The 20620-nt window shown below is 35.8% G+C and overlaps 1 protein-coding gene and 1 pseudogene across 18 annotated transcripts in view; one reads left to right on the top strand and one right to left on the bottom strand.

Annotated features, from left to right (window-relative positions):
* The window catches only part of GULP1 (GULP PTB domain containing engulfment adaptor 1), an 812392-nt gene that overhangs the window by 171925 nt on the left and 619847 nt on the right, over positions 1-20620 (bottom strand). For 14 of the 18 annotated variants that reach the window (XM_059928297.1, XM_059928301.1, XM_059928303.1 and 11 more), the window contains one exon: positions 4100-4226. The exons of 3 other annotated variants lie outside the window; for them this stretch is intronic. The gene's annotated coding sequence lies outside the window, so the exon portion shown is untranslated. Of the gene's footprint in view, positions 1-4099; positions 4227-5580; positions 5708-20620 lie in introns of all 18 variants that reach the window. One more of the 18 variants, XM_059928305.1, reaches the window with a different exon arrangement.
* Positions 1-20620, top strand: part of LOC132368791 (tigger transposable element-derived protein 1-like) — a 426013-nt pseudogene that overhangs the window by 270170 nt on the left and 135223 nt on the right.

Here is a 20620-nt window from a genome sequence, read left to right as displayed (position 1 = left end):
ACACGTTCTTGACCTTCTACTTCTTCTTCTTCTTCTACTTCTGAACATACCTTTGCCTTTATCCTACACTTAAACTATCTAGTCTTGCTCCATCACTAGTCCATAGTTTTCCTTTCTCTTTCATTTGTTTCCATCTTAGATGAGTCTGTACGTTTAGCCCTTTTACTGATGTTTCAGGCCTCTTCTCCTCTCTTCATCCTTCATCTCTTTCATCTTTAACTTTAGTTTACAACAGATGAAAACCTATTCTGTGTTGGCCATTATATTAGACATTCTGCTGGGTGCTTTGGATATAAAAACAAACACCCATCTGACTCCTGGAAAAAGAGAATCCCAGACAAAGGCAAGCAAAAATAAAGAACATAATATATCTGGAAAGTTTTATACAATTTTATAGATCTATATTAAGGAATGATTAAAGATACAGTTTGGATTTTAGGAAGTCAAGAGCTAGATCACAAACTAGAACTTTCTCTTGAGAATGTTAATAATAATGGGAATTACATAACTCCATTTGAGTTTTCAAAAGCCATTTTGCAGGGAACGGTTTGAAGGAAAAAAAGCTCACAAACAGACCATTTAGGGGCTATATTGCTACTTCTAGAAAGACATAATAGAAGCCCGCAAACAGTAGGAGAGAGATTGAAAAGAAAGGGATAGATGATAAAAATTTAAGAAACAGAATGAAAAAGACTGGTTAATCAATTAAGGGCTATGAATATTAAGAAAAAAAGTAGAAATTCAAATTAACTCTAAGTTTTCCAATTTGACTATCCAAAATGAGCAGTAATTTTAATCAGAGAGGTGGGAAATACAGAGAAAGATCATGATTTTTAAGAATGTGAGATAATGAGTCTAATGTCTGGCCTGTAGAGTTTGGTCCATCTACACAGATGTGTCAAACAAAGATCAAGCAAATGGAGGCATTCAGAAATCTGATAGAATAGACAGACTCTCAGATGGCTTCCAAAGATCTCTGCCTCCTGATATTCATACCCTTTTGTGACCCCCTCCTCTTAGATGCTGGCTGGACCTAGGACACATTCTAAAATATAGAAGACTGCAGAAGGGGTGGTATATTAGTTTCTTGTGGCTTCCATAACAAACTACCACAAACTGGGTGACTTAAAACAACAGAAGTTTATTCTCTCATAGCTTTGGAGGCCGGAAGTTTGAAATCAAGGTGTCAGAAAGACTACACTTCCTCTGAAGGCTCTAAGGGAGATTTTATTCCTGCCTTTTCAGGGCCTGGTGGCGCCAGCTGATCCTTGACTTGTGGTTGCATCACACCAGTCCTTGCCCCGTCCTCACAGGAACTTCTCCTTTGTGTATGCCTCATAAGGACACATGTTACTGGATTTAAGGCTCATCTAGTTAATCCAGGATGTTCGCACTCAAGATCCTTAATTTAATTACATCTACCTTTGTAAGTCTTTACTCTTTTTCCAAATAATGTCACATTCACAAGAAACACAGGTTAGGACTTGAACATATCTATTTGGAGGCCATCATTCAACTCACCACAAATGGGATGACACTTCCTAGATTTGATTATAAAGGAATGTGGTTTCCGTAATGGGTGAGGCAGCCCTATAGAGAGAGGCCCTCCATGGCTGAGTCTGGAAGTGGACCCTTCAGCCCTAGTTGAGCTCTGAAAGGACTGCAGCTGCAGTGGGCAGCTTGACTGCAACATCACAAGGGACCTACAGCCAGAAGCATCAGCTGAGCTGTACCCAGATTTGTAGCCCACAGAAAACTGTGAGATAATATATAAGCACTGTTTTAAGTGGCTAAGTTTTGAAGTGATTTATCATACAGCAATAGAAACCTAATATGGAACTCACAAAAACATCTAGACTAGGACAGCAATGATTAAAACAAGCCATGGAAATGGATTAAATTTTGCATTTAAGAAATATTTGTGGAGTATCTATGAAACCAACATTGTGGTGAGTTTTATTTAGATTTCAATTTATATCTGTAATGATAAATGACGACCCAATCCTCAAGAATCATAGTCTCAGGAAATGATAGACAAAACCACAATGCATGATATGACCCAGGAATGTAAACAGTGTTAAGGTACATAATATAAGGGAGAAAGACCTGGTCCCGGTTCCAAAAATCAGGAAAGACTTTCTGGAGAAGTTGAATTCTTAACTTCCACAAACTTATCTACTTATAACTATGTGTTAACAAAGTTCCCTTTCCTTCCAACAATGCAAAATTTAAGGCACCCCTAAGTGGTAAGGACAATTTTCCTGTCCATTACACTAAGACGTCTATAATAAATTTATTTAAGCTCTTAGGGCAAGAACATATATCCACTTTTGTGATTGCTGGAAAGGCTAAAGCTAAATTATATATACAGTGGCTACAAATAAAATCAGGTCTTTATTTCATATGTTTTGTTCGATGTAACTTATTTTTACTCTTATCATATTTGTACTTTTAAGGAAACTCATACCACTTTTCATAGTAAATAAATGGATTCTCAATTACGTAAGGAATTGCAATGAAATTTCAAAATGCTATGAGTGCTCCAGCAAATGTATGAGCAAACAGCAGTGAGAGAACAAAGCAAAACTAAACCTATTATTCTACCATGACAAAAATCCTACTTTTGCTGGTTTTTTCCCCATATCTGTAATGCCACCAACATGCCACTCTTGCCTAAGATAAAAGACCCTCTCCTTAACCTCTCACCAATTCTACCACTGCTTTGTTTTTCATTTACACTACTTTCGTCCTAAAGTTTCATTGATTCCTGTTTGAATTCTTGCAAAGTTTAGAAACACTGCTTCTAGTGTAACCTTGATCAGACTCGATGTCTTTGGGAAAATCACCTCAGTTGATAACCCAGTACCTGCATCTCAATATAACTAGTTACCAGTTAATCTTACCTTGAATATGATTCAATTGTTACGCTGTCATGGTGTATTATATTCCTTTGTTTGCCACGCATGTCTTACCCACTATACTATAAGAGCCTCAAGAGTGAGGATTATGTCTTTTTCATCTTTTTTTCTACAGTTCCTACCATAGTGCCTGGCAAATAGCAAGTGTTTAAACAGCTGTTGATAAAAATAAAACAGAAAAGCCTACAAATTATTCTCCCTCCTTTTGGGTTTGCTCTCTCTTCATTAGTCTAACACACAAATCACTTCCAGATTAAGCTGCTTAGAATAAAACATGGATCACCTTATTCCCCTGCAACTGTCCCTCATCACATAATGATGAAATATAAATGCCATAATAGTATAGGAATCCAAATCACAAGAACCTATTTGCCACTACTCTGCTATATCTACCCTATGCTTCCAATTTCCCGAATATCCCCTGGCTTTCTCAGCTCTGTATCTTTACTCCAATTGGCCGTCCATTTAAATGTTCACCTGCCCAAGTGACTAGGTTTGTTAGGGAAACTCGGTTTTGTTAGGGAAAATTTTTGAATGAAAAAAATATAAGTCAATGGGTCTATAACTCATTATCACCTTCTGGAGGTAAATTCAGCAATAAGAATAAAAAGCCTTTAAAATATTATAGCCATTGAGCCAGTGATGCTAATTTTAAGAACATTTAGCATGCAAAATGAGCACTATATATATGTATGTATATATAATATATATATATATATATATATATATATATATATATATATATATATATATAAATTTATCCATAAGGATATTCTCCGAGTAATAAACCTAAAAAATTTTTTAATCATTTATGTTTATATTAACAGATAACAATGAAAAATATGAAGCATTAATTCATATTCTCAAATAGAACAAAATAGATTTGTTATAAAAATAATAAAGAAATTCAACAAAGAATACGTATATTAGCCTAATGTTGTTTAAAGGAAAAAAACAACAAAACAAAAATCAAATGCTATAGAACAAACAGGTAACAGAAGTTTTTTTAGAAAACAGACTCATTCACGATTTCAATTTTATTTTGCTTTTATGTATTTTACTATTTCATATAATAAAACTATCTTTTTAAATAATCAGTACAAAGTAAAAACTTTTTTATAGCTTCAAATCTTTTTTCCAAATGGTATTAAGTATATAAACAAGCAATCACTTATTCTTACCTGGGTAGGTATGTTCAAATATAGTTGAAGGAATATGCAGACACTTGACTTTCAATTATACAGTTCCCATCTGAACTTGCCTTCAATTACTTTCTCTCTTGTGTATATCAGATGAAATTACACATAACTAAAAATAAAATTAAAATTGGACTCAGTAGAATTAATCAATAATTATATTTATGTGTATTTTAATTTAGATATTACAATGCATATTCTAAAATTCCAATTACGTTTCTTGTGAAAGTTCAAGAAAGCTACCCAGTAACAGGAAAACAATGGTAAAGCATGTCATTTTTTTGAAAAGGTAGAGTAACAGATTGTTAGATAAGGGCAAATAGTAGGATTGCTAGATAATAAGTTAAATGTTTTAACTCATGGATATGTTACTATTAAAGAACAGTGATAGCTGGTTGACCATATACCCCCTTTCTCCCTCAGGCTGTACGACAACTAGGCCCAGCTGTCTCCTTCACTTATTAGCTAATTAGACTAACCAAGCGCATACTCTGTCCCGGATTAAGAAGGTGAAACAGAATTTTAGAAAGCACTGATCTATGTTAACTTTCATTCCACTTCACCTGCTACGGAGAAACATTTAGGTAGCTCACCCTTCTATTTATTCTCATGCTGTTAACTAGAACAGACACAGCGGCTAGTTAAGATTCTTACATTTTTATCCCAACACACAAAAGGAAAAAGTCCTTCCAGATGCAACAGCACAAATTATGCCTTCCCTTAATTCCATCATTTCAAATGGACCTCTGACATAAATTCAATAGCAGCCAAAAAAATTCATAGTATTTCTTCTTGCCAAAACAGCAAAAATATGCTTTTTTTTTTTTTTGAGCGGGAGGAGGAACACAAGTACAAAAACATATCTAACTCTTTTGTTGTGTCTCCCTCCATAACTCTGATACAGACCATTGGTAAAGCCAGACCTGTATTCTTGACTTTCTCAAATTATAGACTAAAGCCGGATCTCAAATACTTTATTTCTGACTCTTTGTTTGTATCTGAGCCATCTGAATATTCTGAAACTATCTGTTTCTAACTTAGCCACAATTTTCTTTAGAAGCCTGTTTATCTATTTGTTCACCATATTCTTTTTCATTTTCTATCATAACTTTAGAGATAAAGAAAGAAGGGATCTTAGTTTAGGAGGCCCCAGAGGCACATAATTCAAGTAAAAAAAGCTTATTTGGGAGATGCCAAGGGAGTGGGATTATAGGCAGATCATCAATAGCATCTAGCAGAGAAAGCAACGATTGTAAAATCTGAATTAAAATATGAGCAGGGTATATTTTAAGGCCATTTATAGATACTTTATAATGTTAGTGAAAAAAATGTTTATCTACCCAATGATGCTGTTATTTATTAAATCATATGCATGGTATTCTCTTAGCATTGACTCCTAGGGTATATATAAATGATACAATTCATCTTATCTTTCCTCAAAATGTAAAGGCTGCATTATCACCTACTTCCAGCTTTAGAAATAGATCTGTTCATCCTGGACAGGAAATTTCAAACATGGCACAGCTAAAAGGTAGCCATGAAACTGTGCCATGATTTCCAAAGTGATTAACCAGATCATTTTTTCTCTTTTGTCTGCTTGGGGAAGGGGGAGAAAAAAGGAGACAAAATTAGTTCTTTTTTAGCGTAATGGTTATTTCCTTATTTATTTTGTTTATTTAAATGTTGGTCTAATGGAATGAAATAAGAAAGAAATCACCCAAGATAACATAAGTAACTTTGTTTAAAAAGAAAACTGCTAAAAAAAAAATCCCATTCCAAACAGTATAGCAAAGTAAATATTTTCCTTAAAATGGTTAACTCAACTTATACCCACAGCTTTTATTTCTATCTCAGATTGACTGAAATCCATTCTTACTGTGGAAAATACTTTTCATCCTAGAATATTTTATGCAATGTGACAGCATAAAGAAGAGCACAAAAATACCCACATCAAAAAACAAGAATGAACTTGTGCCTACTTCTATCTTTCTTCTTGCAAGAAAGTGACATATACTGTGAAGTGGATGTATTATTCCACTGTCTGATATGATTAGATTTGTTCATTTAAAGAGCACTTTAAATATTCTTGCAAAAAATTAGATATGCTTATGAGCTGCTCTTTTGAACATATTTTTATTTTAAAATATAAAATCTTGATTTCCAATGTGAATGATTCTTAAAATTTTAGTATGAACATAACACACTCAATTTTATACTGTTTTGCCACCATTTATTACATATTATGAAATTTGAAGAGGTACATGAAATTAAATGAAGCCAACCGTTTCTTTACCAAAACCTTCATTTTTTTTCCAACAGTATTAGTTTAAGAAAACCATTATGAACATTGCAATATGACTAGATGCCTCTATCTGTTAATGCAACACTTGTATCTTTAAATATTCCACACACAACAAAACCAACCTAAACAAACAAGCCAGGTTTAAAGGTATTTTTACTTTTCTTCTTCCTTAAGAAGATGGAACCTGTGAACCACCAGTTTAGAAGGTGTCCAATGAAGAAATTGGTTGGCAGAGGGAATATCATAAGCAAAGGTACAGTAATAAGAAAGAACATGCCACCTTTAAGGACAGGCCAGTGGTCAGGTATATATGATTTGAAAATAGAATGCTTATGAAACTATTTTATAAGAAATTTTTGCAGTAAGGTAAGGCCATATCAAGAAGCCTCCTGAATGCCATGCTAAAATTTGGATTTTATCCTAAAGGTGACATGAGGATGATAAAACAGGGAAGTGGTGCAAGAAAATGTATTTTAGGTCGACCATGTGGTAAATGTGGCTCTGAAGAGACCATGAAAGGGAGAAGGTGAGACAAGTAAATTGTTCCTTAGAAATTTGTGTATATTTGTTAAATGGCAATGCAAAATAGAAATAGACTCAAGGCATTCGTATTTGTAAGATGTAAAAGGGGAATGGTGCTTGGGATTTAATTTAGGTAAGAAGAGAGCAAGACCAAGACAACCCTGACCCAGGCCTTTCCTATTCTCAGAGATGTCAGTCTGAACCAAGAATTGACATCATTCCTTTTTGTTCCATGTGCATTTTAAGTTCTCCACTCTCAAAATGGTAAAGAGAAAAGTGACACAGGCTGAGACATGACAAACTATTTCAGAATTAATATCAATTTTAAATTCACCAATTTGAAAACAAATTAAATCGAGTTCATTCCTCTACATTTGACATGAAACTTTTAGCAGTGCTTTGAAGCTGTCACCAGCAGGAAATTTTCCTAATTAGAAGAAGTAGGAGAATAATTATCAAGTCATTCACTCTTTCTGCCTGCAATCAGTGGAAAACCCAAGCAACTTTCTGTGAAACTTTTGGCTATTATATTTTTCAGTATAAATAGGTTAAGGTAAAGTCTTTGTTCTTTTTAACATTAACTCTTCACAAACTCTGACCTCTCAAATATTTAGAACCTTTTATGTAAAACACAGCATAGGCACTAAGATGAATTCGAAGTAGTGATAACTGGCCACAGACTAAAAATTTACTTGAGTTAATGAATGATGTATGGCACAGTGAAATTCATACCAGGGTACAGTAACTTTTTAATGCAATGGGAATTTGAAGAGGAAAATACATCTGACTAGGGAAAAGAATGGAAATCTCAGCAATGTTTGGAGGAAAGAGGGGGGAAAAAGAAAAAGAAAGAGCAAGAAAGCCAGAGCAAAGCCAAGAGTGAGAGCTAAAGGAGGAAGCATTTCTCCTTCAATCAGTAATCAAAAGTTCTGGGATTTACTCTTATTGAGTCAATAAGGTCACACACACACACACACACACACACACACATACACATCCCTAATCAATCACTGGGGGTATAGAATCACTGATGGGCTTAGGCCATTCGAGATACCAATAAGGTCAGTTCTCCTTAGCCACATGGCTACTACACATGATGAAAGATGAGTTCCACCAAGGAAAAGCTGGTCTATTATAAACACAGGGGTAGGGAAATTAACAAATAAACACTTAACTATATATTACATAAATGTAGAAAGAAATAAATGAGATAATCCACAGTGCCCAGCACATTAAAAAAAAAAAGGACCTAGTAATTCAAGACAATTATTTTTACTTATGATGAATTGTTCAAAAGTTCCACACTTTCATACTATAAATAGAACTGCAATACATATCTTCATACATAAATATTTGTGCTCATCTCACGTTATTCCTTTATTATGGCTTCCTAGAAGTTAAATTACTAGGTGAAAAAGTATTTGATCTTTGAAGTATTTTCTTACATACCACCAAGACGCTTTCTAGAAAGATATACCAAAATAGACTTCCCACCAATGGCAGATGATAATGTTAATTTCAAATCACCCTTTCCAGCAATGACTTTTTTTCTCATCTTTTGACAATTTGATTGTCAAAAAATTGTCTCTTTTTCTGAAATGTGTACTTCTTTAACTGCAAGTGAAGTACAACTTTTATGTGTTTAATTTATTAAATAATTAATTTATAATTTTTATTTTCCTTTTGGTGTGCTTTTTATTTTTATGTTTTAATGAGGTTTTTTGAGACTTTGATTCAAACATTAAGTCTCAGGACCTTTGAACTTTTTATTCCTTCTGCCTGCCTTCATTGCTCTTCTCTCAGATAACTATATTCATTTCCTCAACTCCTCCGCTGAATTAGGAAAGACTGGTTTTTATTTTAGAGTTTCCCTTAATGTCAGTTACATATTTTAAACACAAAATCATGTAAGTCGCTAATCCTTAAATTAAGACCTTAGCTATGAATTGACACAAAGGTTTTAAAGCAACTAAGTCATTATCAAAAGTGTCAAAATTTTTATTTAATTAATTGTTAAAATTTTTTTTGTCTAATATATTTCAGATTTAATTAGGTTTAATTTTTTGAATTAGTCATCATATTTAGTTTATCTCCTAACACTAAGACTATTTCTAAAACACTGCAAATACAAATTTCAGCACCAAGTTATTTAGGAACAGAATTTTTCCCAAGTATTCCCCAGTTTTTTTCCCTCCTCCTTCCTGCCTTTTTTCTTTCCACTCTTCTTTCCTTCCTTCATCTCAGAAGATGAAAATTATGAATCACTATTCTTTAGTATAGTAGTTTAACACATTAAAAACATATTCAGGGGACTTCCCTGGTGGCGCAGTGCTTAAGAATCCGCCTGCCAATGCAGGGCACATGGGTTCGATCCCTGGTCCGGGAAGATCCCACATGCCACGGAGCAACTAAGCCTGTGCGCCACAACTACGGGGCCTGCGCTCTAGTGCCCACGAGCCACAGCTACCGAGCCCGTGCGCCTAGAGCCTGTGCTCCGCAACAAGAGAAGCCACCGCAGTGAAAAGCCCTCGCACCGCAACGAAGAGTAGCCCCTGCTCGCGGCAACTAGACAAAGACCGTGCGCAGAAACGAAGACCCAAGGCAGCCAAAAATAAATCAATTAATTAATTAGATAAATTTGAAAAAAAACATATTCAGGTAATTAAAGAAAAATTTATAAAACACCTACCCTAAAAGCCACACTTAATTTTTAAAAGACCTTATATTGCTACAAAAAACTGTAAAAATGTGTAAATATATTTCAGTGTGTATGGAAACAGAGCACCTATTCAATACAGGCTCTTATTAAGCATTTTTGTAAATAGTCCCATAATGAAGGGAATCAAGAAACTGTGGTTGATTCCTCAATGAAAAATTAGACCAGAAAGCACTCATTAACTTAGATTACATAAAAAGTCATTAGTTTAATTTTTCCAGTCCTGTGGAGTTTACTTTTATTCATGTTAATATCCATGAAATGAGTAATGTATTTAAAGGCAAATTTCAGCGAGCCGTAATACAGTGTTCCAATTTCCCACAGTTAAGGAAAGGTGGGGAGAAGAGTTTTACTAATCCTTGTCTCTATTCTAAATTGAGTGCAATATCATCCATAATTGGATATAATTAACTTAAATTATACAAACACTATTTGATAAAATCTGCAATACCTCCTATAGCAATATAATTCAGCACAAAAAAGGTGTATAAAAGTATCTACTGTTAACCAAATAATTATTATTTTACAGATAAGAAAGTCTCAGACATGCTATGATCACAAGTATTTTGTACGATTGGTTATGTTCCAAGGCCTTTCTTCAGCAATCAAACATTTTCAGTATCGAGGTTTTGCAATCATTCTTTATGTTGCTCTATCACAAAGTATTAGTATACCAATTTAAACTGCTGCTCTTTTGCTCAATGGGACTTATATATAATGGTGCACATTTCACTCTTCATTTAATTTAATATATACATACATTGTGCTTTGCTGTCACCACCACCTCTCACCAAAACAAAAACAACGACAAAACAAAATACATTCTCATGATAGCACCCTGGGTTTCCCTTGCAGACCTGCACTTCTTTCCTCCTTCCTGGTAGTTATGTTTGCCTGAGGGTGATTCTAGGTCCAGGACTGGCCAGTAAACGCACCATAACCCTAGTCATAATTATTCATTTCAGGAATGGAAAGTTGAACTAAGTTAAAACAAAGAAAATCAAATCAACCCTTTTCTAAAACTATTTAGAAAGAAACAATCCCTATTCACTTGAGTTGACTAACTGGGGGATTGAAAGTCTAGTGGCTATTTTGTCTTCAGGATTCCTGCCCCAAAATGAATCCAACTCACTGGAAAACAAAGCTATGAGAGTGAGTGCCTGGATCCAGCCATGTCTGAAGCATCACTACAGAACTTTCAATTATGATAACCAATACATATTTTGTTTTGCTTAACTGAGTTTTAATTGGTTTTGTGTCAAGTACAACCAAATAATCACTCTCAAATATGTTATTTACTAATGTGTAATACACATTTTGGTGAATTTGTACGTGATTTTGATAAATTGAGCTCACAGTATAAAATAATAATGGGCCAAAATGATTGATATATTAAAAACAATAAAAATTTTCTACAAAATTGTCATTCAGCAACCTTTTTGTTGTTTTGAAGGTATGTGTTGTTGTTGGAAGCTGAAAAGGGACATAATGTGCCTGCAGTAGATTTTTCAGGATTAGGAGGGCAAAACATACACTTTAAAACGTTTGTGTTTTCTTAGGAAATCATACAGTATACCCTTTCATTAAATTTAGGTTGGAGTATGACATTAATCCCATCTTCACTTCTGCTGAAGACAGTATAAATGTGATTGGTTTAAACAATTATAAATAAACAGATTCAGGATAGGTGTGAACAACTTAATAAATCTGATATGCAATAAGAAATGTGGAGCTTTACTAATTAAAAAATTACACAAGATGAATAATATCTCTTCCTTCCTGCTGAATTAATATTATGGTTTACGTGAAAGAAAATAAAAAACTGATTGGCAGCTGAAGAGAATTATTCCAACTTGATTATACTCTAATAAGGTACTTTCTTATTTCTTTGAAGCTTTTCAGAAAGACACTAGGTAAGTAAATCTTTTGTGCCTTAATAACTGGTCTAGAAGTTCCTAAAGCAACTATCTGCTTTGACACCTGGACCTTTTATAGACTTCCACTGTCTGATAAGGATTTGATATCAACTATGTGGTATCTGAATGACCTATATAAAAAAAAAAAAAAAAGACTTGAACTATCAGTGTTTATAGAACTGGAAAAATAAACTTTATTTTATAAAAGATCTTAGGATATATAAGATACCTGGGTCTACAATTTCACAATTTCATTTTTAAGACTGGGTGTGCAAGATATCATAAGGCACCAAAAAGTTCTCCCCAAATATTAGCTATAACGAAATAAAAGTTTCACTTACTGAAGTTCATTTTTCTTCATTGTTCCTTTGTTAAGAAAAAAAAAAATTATGGTCACTTTCCTTTTTTCTTAAATAGGTTTAAATATACTATCTAAACATGCATTGCTCCCCAAAGGCAGCTGATTCTCTTCTAGAATCTTCTCTCCATTTTACCCCCTCTTTTTACACCTAAGCCCCATCTCAAACAGAATTCAACAAACTATAATCACCAAAGAAAGAAGTCATAGATTATAAATATATATTTGAATCATTCTTTCCCCTGACCTCTCAGGATAGAGACTGCTATAAAATAAATATATAAAACACTTACAATAAACAAGCATTATATTTACCCAAGCTATAAACATCTTTCTCTTCAGCCTTCTCTGTTACACATTTTCCTCACCAGAAGAGAGACATTTCTATCTTGACTTGACAAAAGACAAAAAATATCTCAAACTCTTTCAGTTATTCTTCAGTTACTCTGTGATAAATGAAGATGGCTTCCTATCTGTGAGCAAAGAAGATTGCAATCATCTCATCTGAGCCTAATCTCCTGAGACACAAGGTCTCAAAACCCAATGATATAATTTAGCATAGATACAGCAAGCGTTTTCTTGGTTCACAGATTTATGGGAATAGTAAGAGGTGTGGAAATGTCAACATAATTAGGTCTAGTCTAATTTTATTTGACATTAAATATTTTATAGGTAAGTTAGGTCAGAGTAACCTACAGAGCAGTTGTAACAAGATGCCTATAACACTTATCCTCCCTCTCTCCTGGGGTATTTGCAAAGGAGTTATGTATGAAAGCACTTTCAAAACTGTAAAGGACTATACAAAGAGCAGAACATATTACTAAGCCAAAAAAGATGCATTCCAAACCTAAGTGTCCATAGACAGATGAATGGATAAAGAAGATGTGGCACATATATACAATGGAATATTATTAGCCATAAAAAGAAATGAAATTGAGTTATTTGTAGTGAGGTGGATGGACCTAGAGTCTGTCATACAGAGTGAAGTAAGTCAGAAAGAGGAAAACAAATACCATATGCTAACACATATATATGGGATCTAAAAACAAAAACAAAAACGGTTCTGAAGAACCTAGGGGCAGGACAGGAATAAAGACGCAGATGTAGAGGATGGACTTGAGGACACAGGGAGAGGGAAGGGTAGGCTGGGACGAAGTGAGAGAGTGGCATGGACATATATACACTACCAAATGTAAAACCGATAGCTAGTGGGAAGCAGCCGCGTAGCACAGGGAGATCAGCTTGGTGCTTTGTGTCCACCTAGAGGGGTGGGATAGGGAGGGTGGGAGGGAGACGCAAGAGGGAGGGGATATGGGATATATGTATACGTATAGCTGATTTACTTTGTTATACAGCAGAAACTAACACACCATTGTAAAGCAATTATATTCCAATAAAGATGTTAAAAAAAAAAAGATGTATTCCAGGAGCATTTATGACTTGTGCTGAAAAGGTAAAATTTACAGCCAAATTTCCCTTTTCTAACAAGTGATATCAGAGTCCACACATGCATGTAAACTTTTGCAAAGACATGTCATCAGAATTCAACACTGAGCCACAGAAAACAGAAAAACATGTAATACCAACTATGCCTAATTTCCAAACTGTGAGTAGTTAAAAGAAGTAGGGCTTCCCTGGTGGTGCAGTGGTTAAGAATCTGCCTGCCTATGCATGGGACACAGGTTCGAGCCCTGGTCCAGGAAGATCCCACATGCTGCAGAGCAACTAAGCCCGTGCGCCACAACTACTGAGCCTGCGCTCTAGAGCCCATGAGCCACAACTACTGAGTCCACGTGCCACAACTACTGAAGCCCGCGTGCCTAGAGCCTGTGCTCCACAACAAGAGAAGCCACCTCAATGAGAAGCTCACGCCCCATAACGAAGAGTAGCCCCCGCTCACAGCAACCAGGGAAAAGCCCGCACGCAGCAACGAAGACCCAACGCAGCCAAAATTAATTAATTAATTAGTTGATTAATTAATTTAATTTAATTTAATAAAACAACCCACTTTATTAAAAAATAAGTAAATGATTAAAGAGCAGTCTTTTAATGTTCTGAATCTATTATTATGAGGAAAGTAATAGTATTTTAGCCATAGCAGGTCACTCCTCTGGAGCACTCATGACTAGATAAAACTGGGCAAACCAGTCTTCATCTCTTTGCTATGCATGAAAGCATATAAAATCAAATCAGTACAGTACATTCTTTCAGGCAATGAAGACTTCATTTAATATCGACAAAGATATTACCAAGAGCACATCCTCTTAATGTTTTACTGTAACGACTCAACAGCAAAAGAGGTGAAATTACAGAAACAAAAAACTTCCAATTTCATAGATTGAGGCAAAGAGGAAACAATGAGCAAGGTACCTGTTTAAAAGATTTACCTGTCTCCAAAATAGGACTGAAAGCTAGTTCTCTAATTTGTAATAATCAGACTATGATGTTATAAGGATGTTCTTTCCTATATCCTCCCCGGTTTTATTCACCCAATGAACATTTATTAAATACCTGCTCAGTGCTCTACCCTCAGGATACAGATGAAGAAATGGAGCTTCGAAACTAGTAGAGGAATCAGACATGTAAGCATATGATAACTTGTTATTATAAAAGCAAAAATAGATGTCATCTTATTAGGAGCTTGCATCTAACTTAATTCTTAATTTCTAAATAGTAATCTATTTAAACTAGGTGAGCCACTGATGATGATTAATCTTTTAGGTTCTTCTAACTTTTCAAAATGTTTTCACTGGTATAACAACATTTTATTTTCAAAATAACCCTGCCCATATGTAGGGCTGTGTTTCCTTATTTTTCCAAAAAGAAAATCAATACAGTCAATATTGAGAGATGAATTACAAGCATCAGAACCAAGACACCACAACTCAGTAATTCTACTTTCTATTCACGACTAGAGGGTAACACATCTAGTTTGCAAGCTAAAATCCTGTGTACTGTCTTTTTATTTCACACATTTTTGGTGAACTTTAAATTGTTATTGATAATACTGGAAAAGAAAATCCCTCACCCATTGTAGCTAAAGCATGCTTTTGTGAGAAAATTATTCTAAGCTATGAATTGCTTATTATCAATGAAATAATGATGAAATTTATTTTTTGTCTGTTAGAACCTGACAAGAAGAGCTTTTACAGAAGAAAACAAGACACAGTGTGAAGTCTGAAAGAATATACCAGGTGCTTGTACACAATGAAAATTGCTGCCTAATCAAGGAAACCATACTTTTCAACCTATTTACATCTTGCCAGCTGAATTATAAGTACAGCAATCACAGGCTTACTGTCTATCTGAATTAGATAAAAACTGCATCACTTTCTTTGTGCTTGGTACATAGTACATGCTCAATAGATACATGGCAAAGATTTGGGGGAGAAACAGCCAAAAGACTGCTAGAAGAGAGAAAAGTCTTATGAATAGGTTATCAAGTTCCACCTTGCCAAAAATCAAACAAATAAAAAAACTAACAATAATAATAAAACCACACACATACACACACACACACACAAACAGAAGCAACACATACATTTAAAAGCATATACATTTAAAGACAACCTCCTCTCACATTTTAAAAATTCTAACTCTGCTTTTCTTCTTTTTTTATTTTAACATCTTTATTGGAGTATAATTGCTTTACAATGGTGTGTTAGTTTCTGCTTTATAACAAAGTGAATCAGCTATACTTATACGTATATCCCCATATCTCTTCCCTCTTGCGTCTCCCTCCCTCCCACCCTCCCTATCCCACCCCTCTAGGTGGTCACAAAGCACCGAGCTGATCTCCCTGTGCTATGCGGCTGCTTCCCACTAGCTATCGGTTTTACATTTAGTAGTTTATATATGTACATGCCACTCAATGTAATATTACTCAGCCATAAAAAGAAATGAACTTGAGTTATCTGTAGTGACTCTGCTTTTTGCCAGTGTTACCTGTGTACTAGTTGAGTATATGCTCAGGGACTTTGCAGATAAGTAATTTATCCAAGAGAGAGACAACACTCTGAGATGCAATCTTTATCACTTTTTAAAACTGAAAGAGCCTTACCTACTTACAGATGTCTCCATTATCAAATAAGTTTAACTCCCTTTAGAAGCTGTTTATATATTTTTAAGCCCCACCTATGGGCTGAAATAACCCATAAAGTAGTAAATGAAAATTAAGTTGGAAAGAAAAATTTGTGAATTAAATGAGGGTGATAAATAAAATATGCAATGAGAGTCAAGGAAGGCCTCTAACACTAAGTGAGGAACAATTATCTCTCATTTATTGATTGTTTCATCAAGGCCCCAATACATGGAGGGCCAAGGATGAGCAGGTCACTGGGCTCGTGCTTCGGGTTCTCTAACCACTGCACTCCTTGTGCCCAAGTAATTTCTCACTATAGGCAAACTGGCCATCCGTTTCTCCCAAAATGCCTGCCGTGCCAATAAATCCCATCTGTAAGGGTCCTGCCCTCATCCTCCTGCTAAGAGATTAACCTGCCAGGAAGCACTTGGCATAACCCTTGGCCTCTGAGGAGACCAGAGTGAGCACCTGAGCTAAGGCTACATCATCTAAGGCTTAAGTGGGACCTCGTGCAAAAGCTCCACCTAAACAAAGTAACAGTGGGTTACCTGAACCAAGGACATGTTCTAGATTCTGAACTCTGACATGGAAGAGAATCAGACTATTTGGGGCAGAAAAATAAGATGCAGGGAGAAAATGTTTAACAGATGTTCTGAGGCAGTAGAAATCATGAAGAATAACGACTATGAGTGATCAGAAACTGAGTCAGAAGAAAGAGAAATATAAAGAGAGAGGATGCCGGTAGCAGCAGGAAAAGCAGACAGAAGGGAGCTACATCATTCCAGTGGCAGAGAATCAACTCTGTCACTAGGGGGCAGAGAGGCAATCAGCTCAGAGCTGTACTGGTTACTTCCCATTTCTGAATCTCAGTCCATTTTCCCTGGATTCCCTTAAAGGCTGGACACATGTCTGGGACGCCTGTCTTTTTCATTCCTAAACATAACCTTACTGAAGTAACCTGAGTGAGCCCTTTTCCTCGCATCGAAAGAAACTAACATCATCTCTTCTGTCTGGGCTCAACAGTCACCTAAGGAATCAGTCTCAAAACCACAAATGAACAAAACTTCACCATATATAACATTGTAAAAATAATAGAAAAAAATGGTATCAAATTAATACATTCTCAAAGAATTATAGTAATCCAATGAAAAGGAAAAAAAGCCACACAAATTTATACAGCTCAAATCACTGAAAAAAGTGTACTCTCCAAAACAGAAAATATGTTCTACATCTTGTAGACATCTGTTCTCCTACAGCTAATTCAAAAGCAAAAACAAACAAATCTGTGCTGATTTTTCTCATTCTTTGTAAGAACAATAAAGCAAACACAATTTATCTACGGCTTCTGTATTTTCTTTGCTACGCGTAAAACATTTTTTTAACTCAAGGCTTAAAAAAATACAATACATTCTTTTCAATTTTATGGACCTCCCAACACCAGGTAGTCCAGACATTTTTTTCCTAGATTATCCTTATTTATATATTAGATTTTATTTTCCTATATTATAAAATATTAGGTACAGAATTTTTACCATACTTAAAAATGATACCCTGCAGGGGGGAAGAAGGAAGGAGGATGAGAAAAAGGGAAAGAGAAGGTCCAAAGGGAGAAGAAGAGAGGGTAGGATGTAGAAAGGATGTAAAGGAGGAACGAAAGGATGCAACGGGGGGAGGAGAGGGAGGCAAAGGACGAATGCTGACAGTGTGCCATGGAGCGCCACAACATCCTTACCCCAGCCTTCACTGCAGGTCCCCACCCGCCCGCGCTAGAGCCAAAGCCCAGCAGGGAAGAGAGCAAGTAGGCTTTTCCATTTCTCATTCATTGACGTTGGTCACTCATCTTACTGGCTGAAGGACATGCTGATTGTTCTGACTCACCGCCTCCTCCCTCCTGAAGCCACCCACTCTGGTAAGAGGATATAGACACCCACGTTCCTAATTGTGTACCCCTTCTGTGGGCCTCGGTACATAACTGTTATTAACTTGGTACCTGTTTCTGAGTTTCTAGGATAATGCTGTACTTCTGTCACACCTCCAGAACTAAAACTTGATGAATAAATCCTACTCGATGACATGGGCTGACCTAGAACTCAAAAAAAAAAACACCTGTGAAAGCCCAGGATATATATGTATTAAATGCCACCTGATTCTCCATGGCTGTGTCAGACCCATAAGTCAATGCTCCCTGTTGCTTCATCCTGAACTCCTAGGGCTAATCTATTTTCTCAAAAGTGCCTGGAGGTAGTCTAAGGTAACCTTGGACACAATAGTTCTGTGCACCCACTGGAACTCAACTGTCTGCCCTATGGCTAAGGTAACTTCCCCAGCCCGTGCCCTCTCCTTTATCCCTTCCGTCAGTTCACACAGAGACAGACAAATGCTGAGATAAGAGAAAAACTGGAATCATTGCTCCAGTAACTAAAATTCATTCATTTAACCAATATTTATTGAGCGTTAGGGATATGTCCAGACGGTAGATATATAATGATGAATGAGACAGATTCTCTGCCCTCAAGTAATTTATGTTCTATTTATCTGCATTTATAGACTAAAATCTAACTACATACAAAGGTAAAATCATTGTCTGTTTGTTACTACAACAAATAAAAATATGTGAGCTCTCTTCTTGGAGACAGACCACTCCAAATGAGTTGGGCTTCATTAGAACATGGGTGCAGATGCTGAGGGCCTAGTACCATGAACCTGGTACTCTGAACATGCTACTTGGGATGTAAAATCTTCACTTTCCTCTGTGAATTCTCTCCACAGACATCTCTGTACCAATAAGTTACCCAGGTAATCCTGGGAATCTGAAAGTGTTCTCAGTGGGCACTTCCCGTCCATGTAACAGGACTGCAAACTCCCACGAACAAAGCCAACAGGAATTTCTCTGGTATTTGCCAGCACAGCATTGCAAAAGGGCTTCTGATTACTTGAGCACCATCGGCAGGATGATCGGATAGGAAACAACAAGGACTTATTTATTTATTTAACTATAGCAAATGATTCTTTTGAGCAACACAGAGGGAGGTAGGCTAGTTCTAAATAAGACAGATGATAAAGTAGCCATAGCGTACATTAAAACCACTGCATGTTAATTGAAGATTTTTAATATACCTTTTGAAAAACTGCAAACACAATCTATAATAAGCAATATTACACAAGCATATGAAGTATAATTAGCAAGACCATTGCCACTGGTCAGCTCCCAAACGTGTCACAAATTAGACAACTCTAAATAAGCCCTTATCTTCATGATTGTCAAAGCGGCTCTGCTCCCACATTTTTCAACTAGGAAAATGTTGCCAGCCCTTCAAGTTACATCATATTTCTCCCCTTTACTCAACTCCCTATAGCCTGTCACCATGTCTTGTCCATTTAACTTTCAAAAGAGCTCTAGAATCTATTGCATCTTCTCCATTCCCTCTGCCAGACACTAATAACACTCTGTCTTGAATCGGACTAACTCTCCTTACCTATATGTTTCCCCCAGATCTTACTCTACCTCCTGGCAGCAATAGCTTGGAAATGCAAATCTTGATTCTGCCACCCACCGATTAACCATCCTTCAGTGCATCCTTGGAATCTGCAGGATAAATTTTACACTCCTCCATAATTTGGTCCCTGCAAACACTGCTAAACCCAACTCTCGTCAACCATTACTTGATGCATATCCATTGCTTTCAATAGTTCCTGTTCAATGGATTCAATTCCCTGAGTGACCACAAAGTTATTGCAAAGCATCTTCAAATCCACAGGTGCACCAAGCACCTTCTATAGACTAAAAATGTCACACACAAAGACATACTGTAATTGTTCAAAGGTGTAAAAATGAACCCTTGAAAGTACCAAAGGAAAAGAGATGTTATAACTCTGAATTCTCACAAGTACAAGTGACAAAAATAATATTTTCCAGAAGAAAAAATAGGCAATAATGTCAATAGAAAAGATATTAAGAATTGGGAAGGAGATAATTTTTTTCAAAATTTAGTATTTCCATTGTTCCTGGGAAATGAAGAGTGGAAAGGGCTTTCCAGTCACTTAGACAGCTATATCTTCCACCTGTCTTTAAAATCCATGTTTGTTTTTTTTTTAATTAGACAGAACCCACCTCCTATTAAGCATCAGTTTCTTTTTCTGTGCCTACTCTATTCCTTTAACTGGTTGGAAGTAAGTGGTGATAATTCTTCAGATGCTTCAATTGTCACATATTTGATAGAAAAAGCCACTGTGCACACCAAAGGAATCAAAGAATGTTCTACTCTCTTGGCCAGTATTACCTAGCAGCCTTCTAAATCAGATAATAGAGAAAGAAATAGAGAGAAAGAATCCACACTCTGCAATGTTCAGAGGCTTGTGAAAGAAAGACAATCATTTAATATCTCGGCATATGGCTAGGAGAACTGTAGCTACTCTTTCTGTGAAAGGCCTGGAGTCATCGATGAATGTAAATTTAAGACTTTAGAAGAACAAGCAACAAATTAACAGGCGTACTTTTAAGTCCCTCAGGCATTTAATAAGGGAATAAAATTCACATCTGTTCAGTGTCAAAAAGAATCATAAACCGTCCACTGTTTTGTTTTGTTTATAAACATGTGCAGGTGAGTAAGG

The sequence above is a fragment of the Balaenoptera ricei genome, chromosome 7 (assembly GCF_028023285.1).
Source record: "Balaenoptera ricei isolate mBalRic1 chromosome 7, mBalRic1.hap2, whole genome shotgun sequence".
NCBI lineage: Eukaryota > Metazoa > Chordata > Mammalia > Artiodactyla > Balaenopteridae > Balaenoptera > Balaenoptera ricei.
This window is presented reverse-complemented; position numbering and strand designations above follow the sequence as displayed.